Source organism: Onychomys torridus, chromosome 1, assembly GCF_903995425.1.
Source record: "Onychomys torridus chromosome 1, mOncTor1.1, whole genome shotgun sequence".
In the NCBI taxonomy this organism is placed as follows: Eukaryota; Metazoa; Chordata; class Mammalia; order Rodentia; family Cricetidae; genus Onychomys; species Onychomys torridus.
In genome coordinates, this window is record NC_050443.1 from 55028978 (window position 1) to 55038234 (window position 9257).

At 39.1% G+C, this 9257-nt stretch overlaps 1 pseudogene; it reads right to left on the bottom strand.

Annotated features, from left to right (window-relative positions):
* Nucleotides 1-4326: 4326 nt before the first annotated feature.
* LOC118570979 lies at nucleotides 4327-5214 on the bottom strand (annotated as a pseudogene).
* Nucleotides 5215-9257: the final 4043 nt, after the last annotated feature.

Genomic DNA, 9257 nt, shown 5'->3' on the forward strand with positions numbered 1-9257 from the left:
GCAACTTTCTGGAGGGCTACCTGGTCACATTTATCAACATCCAGAGTCATATAACATTTCACCCCTGATTTCCTAGTAACCACTATATGGATATGTTTATTTTATGTGATTTGTAATAGTAAAACATGCAATGAAACCATACATGTGGGGAGACAGCCTAAATATAAATACGAATATGGCAGAAATATCAACAGATGCTACACTATTCAGTAGGTTTGATTGGTCCATATGGGCAAACATGAAAATAGCTTCCAAAGGCAGCACTCCATAAGACAAGCATGGTGCAGAATGGTGTGTAGTCTTGTGTGTATGTAAGCACAGCACAGGTAATGGGCTATGAATGTACAAATGAGGTCTGAAGAGATCCCTATGAAATCATGGGCAATAGATACATCCAGAGAGTGGGACAGCAGATCCCAAAGGACAAGGGAGCATTTATTTGTCATTGATAGATTTTACTCATTTTTATTTTTAAATACACACACATGGGGTTGGGGATTTAGCTCAGTGGTAGAGCGCTTGCCTAGCAAGTTCAAGGCCCTGGGTTCGATCCTCAGCTCCACATTTAAAAATACACACACACACACACACACACACACACACACACACACACACACACACACTTTCATGTTAGTTTTGAGACAGAGCCTCCCCTTGTGTAGCCCAAGCTGGCCTCTGTGCCTCTGTAGCATGAATCTTAAAGGGTCTTATTAATAAAATCAAATCTGAAGCCAGGTATTTGGGTGAATGCTGGAAGATCAGAGAGGCAGAACAAGCCACAGCCACCTCACCAGGCCAATTCCTCAGCTGATCCTGTTTCCATAGACTGGAAGCCTCTCCTCATCCAAATGGATGTCAGCTGAACTGCTGCTCAAAAGACTGAAGCTTAACCAGCCTAGTTCCTGGTTTTCACGCCTTATATACGTTTCTGCTTTCTGCCCTCACTTTCTGGGATTAAAGGCGTGAGTCACCATGCCTGGCTGTTTCCAGTATGGCCTTGAACTCAAGAGATCCAGACAGATTTCTGCTTCTGGAATGCTAGGATTAAAGGCGTGAGTGCCACCATTTTCTAGCCTCTGTATCTAGTGGCTGTTCTGTTCTCTGATCCCAGATAAGTTTATTAGGGTATACAATATTTTGGGGAACACAATACCACCACATTTTAGTTTGTAGTTGGTACTAACTTAGATAGAACTCCTGATCTTCCTTCCTCTAGCTCCCAAACTGCTGAAATTACAGACTTCGACCACCATGCCTGCTATCAGTATGTAGGACTGACCCTAGGACCTTGCACATGCTGGATAAGCACTCTACCACTTAAGTATATCCCCAGCCCCACATGGATTCCTTATTAGGGAAAAATGGGATGGGAGGGATTGAACTGGTGCAGCACACTCACAAAATGGTAGAGATGGTAAGAAGATAAAAGATGAAAGGAGAAAATAAACAGAAAACTTCTTTAATTAGTAGATGCCGAATGATCTTTATAGGGTCTTTCAAAAAATGTGAACAGCTTTGTTGATGTATAATTTACATACTATAAAACCCCAGACAATTTTAAAGTGTAGAATTGCATGGATTTTTAAGCATACTTATAAAATTATGCAATTATGACCATAATCTAACTTTAGAATATTTCCATCACTTTGAAAGAACCTTTTTACCCATCAGCCATCATTTGTCATTATCCACTCCTGTCACTCATCCTTTGGCAGCCACTAATTTGCTTTCTGTTGATTTGTCTTTTCTGGACACTTCCTGTAATTGGAATTAAACAGTATGTGGTCCTTTGAGACCAGTTTCTTTCACTTGGCATAACATTTCCAAGATCAGCTCATGTTGCATTGTGCATTAATATTTCATTTTTATTTCTGTATAATATTCAATCATAAAGCTATGTTATCCTTTCTATATCCATTCATCAATTGATGGGCTACTGCTATGAGTATGCATGTAAAATTCTCATCTGACAGTATATTTTCCTCTTGGATAAATACATAGGATTGGCTAGATAAAAAAAAAAAAAAAAGTAGGTGCTAAACCTTTCAAGAAACTGCCACCTTGCTTTGCAAAGTGAACATGCTAATGTTAGTTTTCCATGGCAGTGTGTGAATTCTGGCTCTTTTCTTGTGTTTTCATGTCTTTGGCACATCTTTGCATCTATTCAAATCCTTTGCCCAGATAGACTGTGGAGATCCTTCGGTCGGCAAGGTGCTTGCTGTACAAGCAGTGTGAACAGAACTCACCCACTGCTGAGTGTGGCAGTGTGTATCTGTCCTAGTACAGGGTTAGGAGGTAGAGACAGGAGGAGCCCTAAAGGTCCAGGCTAGTTAGCCTGGTGTATACAGTGCTTAACAATAAGAGTGACCAATAATCAAGGTTGTCCTCAGACCTCCACATATGGCTTCCTACATTCATAAACTAGCATGTACTCACATACATCACACATCCCCCACACCCACACACCTCTGCATATGAAAGATTAAAAAAAGAATCTGTACATATAAAATCTAAGACTCCTATCAAGTATATGATTGCAGATATTTTCCCACTCCATACTTTTTTTTTGGGGGGGGGGTTCCAGACAGGGTTTCTCTGTGTAGCTTTGTGCCTTTTCCTGGAACTCACTTGGTAGTTCAGGCTGGCCTTGAACTCACAGAGATCCACCTGGCTCTGCCTCCCCAATGCTGGGATTAAAGGTGTGCACTGTCACTGCCTGGTCGCCATAGTTTGTTTGTTTTTATACCTTATTAATGTCATTATGTAAAGGAAAATCACCCATCAAGTTTGAGGAGGTGTTATTTATCAATTGGTTTTTCCTTATCATTTGTATGTTTTGCTATCATGTCTAAGAAAGTAGCACAAGATACAACCCAAGGTTGTAGCTATTTAGGCCTTTGTGTTCCCCAAAGAGTTTTATTATTTTTAGGGACATGGAGATGGCCCAGTGGGTAAAAGCACTTACCTCCCAAGTCCATACCTGTAACCCATGGTGGAAGGAAGAAAGGGGACTTCTGAGAGTTTCCCTCTGGCCCCCACACACCTACAGTTACACACATGCATAACACACAATAATAATAAATAGAGATAGTTTTATTATTTTTAGTTTTTATGTTTAGACTTTTGATTCATTTAAATTTATATGCAAAGAGTCAGACACAGAGTACATTCTATTCTTTGGCACAGGTAGGTTTTACAACATTTGTTGATAAAATATTTTTCCTCTGTAGATTGTCTTTGTATCCTGGTCAAATGTCAGGTGACAATAAAGCCAAGAGTTTATTTCTTCTCTCTCTATTGCATTTACCTATCTATGTCTACCTTGTTGCTAGTGCTGTTCTATTCTGATTACTATGGTTCTATAGTATGTCTTGAAACTTGGAAGATTACTTTGGACATTCCAGGTTTCTTTAATTTCTAAAGAACTTCGTTACAATATTGTCAATCTCTTCAGATATTCAAGGAGGCCTTTGATAGATGCTGTGTCAGTCTATAGTTCAATTTAGCTAGGGTTGCCTCCTTAACAGTAATACAGCTGATTCGTTGGTGTTAAATGCCTTTCTATTTATTTTATGCTCTCCTTAATTTTTGCCATAACTGTTTATTGTGGTCAAAATATACAGCTGGCATTTCTTTCCTTATATTTCTTTATAAATATTTTATTCATTTTGCTTTTTAAAGACAGGGTATCCTATATCTCAGGCTAGTCTTAAATTTGCTAAGTAGTGCAGGCTGGCCTTGAACTCTTGAATCTCCTACCTCAGTTTACCAAGTGCTGAGACATGTTTCCTAAGGCCTGCACAACATGTTCATCTTTGATTTTACTCCTCCTGATGGTATTTAAATATAATTGTATTCTTAACTTCACTGATTTTTATATGTTCACCTTATGTAATAAATATGCTGATCGAATCTACTGGTCCTAATAGATTTTAAAAGTAGATTCTTTAGATTTTCTTTTATTTTCCTTCTTTCCTCCCTCCCTCCCTCCCTCCCTCCCTTCCTTCCTCCTTTCCCTCCTTCATTCCTTTTTTCTTTCTTTCTTTTTCAAATAGTAAACTATATTTATTATATGCTTACCAGCCACATCATATACAAAAGAAGTAGAATTGGAGTAGATAAGAACTTGTAACACATAGTAATCACTATTTCTAGCTAGTAGAGAAGTACAAAACTTGTACAAGTTAGACTTTATAACAAAATTTTGATGCCTGCCTAAAGAAAAATAAACTATACATATATTCCAATTAATAAAACACTTTTAAAACTGTTCTGAACATCATGGAATGCTACACAGCATCAAGTCAGTGTCCAGATGTGTTTCCCAGGAAAGGCTGCTTGAGTGGTGTGTGTTACTTGGACCTCACTGCCGAGATACCATCCCAGCAATTCACGTGCACTCCTCCAAGAAACACCACCGCATCTGTACCATGTCCCTCGTCCAGTAGAGTCCACCCTGCCTTCCGGTCAACCCACTGCCGACTCTTTAGATGTCCTTTGTCTGATCGTCTCCTTCAGGTTTTCTGAGCTTGTTTTTAAACAAATTTAGTTCCGAGACTCTCCTTAAGTTCTGCAAATTCAAAGCTTTTTTTCCTTCCTTCCTTCCTTCCTTCCTTCCTTCCTTCCTTCCTTCCTTCCTTCCTTCCTCCCTCCCTCCCTCCCTCCCTCCCTCCTTCCTCTCTCTTTCTTTCTCTTGGCAGCATCCAGTTTTTCTCTGTGTTGCACTTGAAGTTCTGCAAATTCTGTTTTGTGTTTAAAAGCTCCTACTGTTAGTTGACAAGAAGGTGTTTCTTGCTTTGTTGCTGTTGGGTCTTGAAATATCATTTAGTCACAGAACCCTGAAAACACTGTCCTCTTCTCCAATATTGCTCTGTCAGGCTGAAATAGTACTAGTAAATGATGCAGAGTTGCAGGTCTGTAGAATATATTTTGATGATTATTTCAAATTCACCCCATCCTGTTTCAGTAATTCCATATGGAGGCTTAGTAATGACTCTTAAGGGATTACCATAGCTTTCATGTAATTTAAACTGGACTTTCTCTATGTATATTGGTACAGCCTCATTTATAGATGGTTTTACATATACTTTCCATAGGTGGGGGTATCCAACTTCTCTTTTCTTCCCCAAATATTAGGCAACATTACCATGAACTATTGTTTTTAACAATGGTCACCTCCTTCACTCTCTGGCCAGAGTCAGGAACAAATGCCCAAATTCAGAAATGCTCTTGAACCTACTGTCCCAGGAAAGGAGCTGCTGCCTTCAGGGGAAAAGCTCAGGTCAGCTGGGTCCCAGATCCCCTCACAATCCCGCTCCGCTGGGACTTTGCGCGGGGCGGGGGTGTGTTATGGAGTCAGCCACTTAGTCTTGCAGTGGTATAACATGGCAAAGGTTTCTTCATCTTGTCTCAGCTGAAGCAGTCTTTGGTTTCTACCTCCTACCCTGAAAAGTCTGGTGGGAAAGCACCCAATCCTCTTCTAGAAACTCAGGGTGAAAATGCTCCAACTCTCTGCATGTTCTTGGCTCCTGTTAAATTGCTTGCTTACTTCTGTCCATAAATACCAACCAACATGTAGTTTTTCTGTTTTTTGCCTTTAAAAACTCCCTGTAATATGAATTTCAGGCTGCTCTGTGAGGAGTGTTTCTCTCCAGGCTGTTGCAGATTGACTTAATTTGAATTTTGGTTGTGTTGAGTGTTCTTTAAGTTTCTACCCTGCAACAGAGGGAGAGCCTAGTGAAGGAAAGTCCTTAGATTTTCCCACAGAACATATCACATGACATGAAAATAGAAACAACTTTGCTTCTTTCTGGGCTCAATAAGTCTTTTATGTCATTTTCTTCTTTTATTGCTCTGGCTGGGACCCCTGGCATCATGTTGTACAGTAACTGAGGACAACCATGTTTTTCTTGACCCTGATCCTGATGTTGATGGTGGGGGTGGAATACTTTCCCAGCTTCCAACATTAATTTTGGTGTTAGTTGTAGGAACTTTATAGACAACTATTATTAGGCGGAGCATGTTCCCTTTGATTTCTAGTTATTGAATTTAGATGTAATGAAATGAGCGTACATTTTATCAAATTTTTTCTACATCCCTTTCTGTATCTTTAGATAATGTAGATTTTGTACTTCACTCAATTGACATAATGTACGTTACTGTTTGAATCTTTAAAGTAATTTTGCATTTTTTTATGGTAAATGTCCCAACCACAGTGTATAATCCCTTTAATATTTTGTCTTTTTTCTTTTCTTTAAAATAGATTTTTTATACACTATTATTATTCATACATAATATTATATATTATGACTATGATTCCCCTCCCCCTACTTCTCCCAGTTCCTCTTCACCTCCCCTCCCATCCAGACCCACACCCTTTATGTTTCTACTTAGAACAAACAGGCATCTAAAGGATATTAATAATATAAAATAAACAAACAAATTACAATATAACAAAACAACCAAACAAGAAAAAACAGCCAAAGAAAAAGCACAATAAATGTATGTAGATGCAGAAAGACACATGTTCACACACAGAGAAATCCCATAAAAACCTCAAAACTGGAAGCCACAATACATTCGTAAAAAACCTAAAGGGTAGAAAAAAATGTCCCAATTTAATATTATGAGACAATGAATCTCCCTCCAAAGATGCTGTTGAGTTTGGTTTATGTTGTCATCTACTGTTGAGCATGTACCCTATCCTTAAGCATAACTTGTTTCCTGAATGAGACTCCCTTGGAGAAATTAAATTTTCATTTGTGAAGGGCTATTAATCAAGGTAGAGTCTGGATTGGGGATGAAGGTATATTTCTACTTCTCCTTTCATTCAATTCTAGAAAGCTTTAATTTCTCTTCTAATTTCTGCCTTGACTCATTTTCATCCAGTAAACAGTCTCCATGAGTTTGTAAGCTTTCTGTTATTGCTGATATTCAGCTTTAATCCTTGGTGATCTGATAGGATGCAGGAGTTTTTTCAATTTTCTTGTATCTGTTTAGACTTGATTTGTGTCTGAGTATGTGATCAATTTTGGAGAAAGTTCCACGAGGTGCTGAGAAGAAGGTATATTCTTTTGTGCTTGGGTGAAATATTCTGTAAATATCTGTTGGGTTCATTTGGTTTATGAAGTAAGTTAACTTTAGCACTTCCCTGTTTAGTTTTTGTCTGGATGACCTGTCCATTGGCAAGACTCAGGCATTGAAGTTATCCACAGTCACTTTGTAAAGGATAACGCTTGTTTCCTTTATGAATCTGGGTGCCCTTGTGTTTGGTGCTTAGATGTTAGGAATTGCAGTGTTCTCTTGGTGGATTTTTCCTTTGGTGAGTGACCTTCACTATCTCTTCTGGTCGGTCTTGCTTTGAAGTCTATTTTGTCAGATATTAAAAGGGCAGCTGGGCGGTGGTGGTGCATGCCTTTAATCCCAGCACTTGGGAAGCAGAGCCAGGTGGATCTCTATGAATTCGAGGCCAGCCTGGAGCTACCAAGTGAGTTCCAGGAAAGGCGCAAAGCTACACAGAGAAACCCTGTCTCGAAAAACCAAAAAAAAAAAAAAAAAAAAAAAAAAAAAAAAAAAAAGGCTACATCAGCTTGCTTCTTAGGTCCTTTTGCTTGGAATGCTTTTCATATGCTTTTAACTAGAGGTTATATCTATCCTAGATGTTAGGGTGTGTTTCTTGGATGCAGAAGAAGGCTGGATCATGTTTTCAAATCCATTCTATTAGTCTGTGCCTTTTATGAGGGAATTGAGGCCATTGATGTTGAGAGTTATCAATGAACAAAATTTTGGTGATTCCCTTTACTTTGTTTTTCTGATGTAAAGTCATTCCCTCTCCTCGCCCTTTTCTTATTTGCTGCTCTGGGATTATTTGTTCCTTGTATTTTCTTGGGTGTGGTTAGCCTCTTCAGGTTTGAGGTGGAGATTTCCTTCTAGCACCTTCTGTAGGGCTGTATTTGTAGATAGTTACTGCTTAAATTTGGTTTTATCATGCAATGTCTTTCTTTCTCCACCTGATTGTGATTTAAAGTTTTGATGGGTATAATAGTCTGGGCTGGCATTTGTGTCTTCTTGGAGTTTGTGTAACATCTTTCCTGTTTTTTTCTGGCTTTTAGAGTTTCTGTTGAAAAGCCAGGTCTTACTCTAATAGATCTACATGTATATGCTATTTGGTCCTTTCCTCTGAAGCGTTTGATATTTTTTCTTTGTTCTGTAAGTTTAGTGTTTCGATTATTATATGATAAAGGAATTTCTTTTCTGATCCAGTCTATATGGTGTTCTGTACACTTCTTGTACCTTCATGGGTATCTCCTTCTTTTTGCTGGGGACATTTTCTTCTGTGATTTTGTTGAAAATATTTTCTGTCCCTTTGAACCGGGTTTCTTTCCCTTCATCTATTCCTATTATTCTTAGATTTGGTCTTTTTATAGTATCCAAGTTTTACTGGATGATTTGTGCCAGGATCTTTTAGATTTAACATTTTCTTTGGTGGAGGATCCTATTTCTTCTATCTTGTCTTCAGTGTCTGAGACACTCTCTTCCATCCTTTATATTCTGTTGGTCAGGCTTGCCTCTGAGTTTCCATTCAAGTTCCTAAATTTATCCTTTGCAGTTTCCCCTCAGTTTGCATTTTCCTTGTTGATTCTGTTTCCACTTTCAGGTCCTGAGCTGTTTTCTTCATTTCAATCCACTGCTGTTTGTGTTTTCATAGATTTCTTAAGGGATTCATTTCCTCTTTAAGGACCTCTAACGTATTCATTGAAGGCTATTTTGCAGCCTGCATCTTGTGCTTCAGCTCTGCTGCATTTCTTAGGGCCTACTATAGTAGGGTAGCTGGCCTTGTTCTGGATGTTATTGGTTATGTTTTTATGCTGGCTTCTAGGCATTGGAGTTTGGGAAGATTTTAATTCTAGGTGCTGATATCCGGTCTTGTCTTTGTTGTATGGGTATTCTGTTCCTTGGTTTCTGTTACCCTCTCTAGTTCTCAGGAGAGTGTGGTGGCTGTGGGTTTCCAGGTAGGGAATGTTTCTTGAGATCCTGCCAGAGTAGCCATCGGAGGTTCCAGTTAGCTTATGTTTCTAGGTATTGGGGCCTGACACTTAGGAATGAAGATGCAGTAGAAGGAGAAGATGTTGAGAGGGTCCACAGGATGGAGGAAAGCAGGACATGATACCAGGATCTATTTAGTCTCCTGAGAATGGGGGCAGAGAGGGAGGAGGAACCACAGCTGGTAGAATGCTGCAGAGCTGGGGATGAAACTG